The sequence below is a fragment of the Penaeus monodon genome, chromosome 30, assembly GCF_015228065.2.
Source record: "Penaeus monodon isolate SGIC_2016 chromosome 30, NSTDA_Pmon_1, whole genome shotgun sequence".
NCBI classification, from domain to species: Eukaryota; Metazoa; Arthropoda; class Malacostraca; order Decapoda; family Penaeidae; genus Penaeus; species Penaeus monodon.
The window spans coordinates 3,954,355-3,954,612 of record NC_051415.1 but is presented as its reverse complement, the minus strand read 5'-3'; positions in this window follow the sequence as shown (position 1 = coordinate 3,954,612).

Below are 258 nucleotides of genomic sequence, written 5' to 3'. Positions count from 1 at the left end.
AGGGGGGGATATATCGAGCCAGACAGACCAGACCTCCAGACGGAAGAGAGGGAAAGGGAGCACCACAATAAGGGCACACGAAACTTACACACGAAGGGTCCACAGTTCCTCGCTTGTGCAAGCAGGTGTCTGTAACCCCCAACCTCCCTCCCCTCCCTTGACCCAACCATAAAAAAGACATTGCAGGGCACACGGACACACCTAGGCGTCACGACGAGAGACAACAGACGCCACGTCACACCACTCTACGTCATGTCG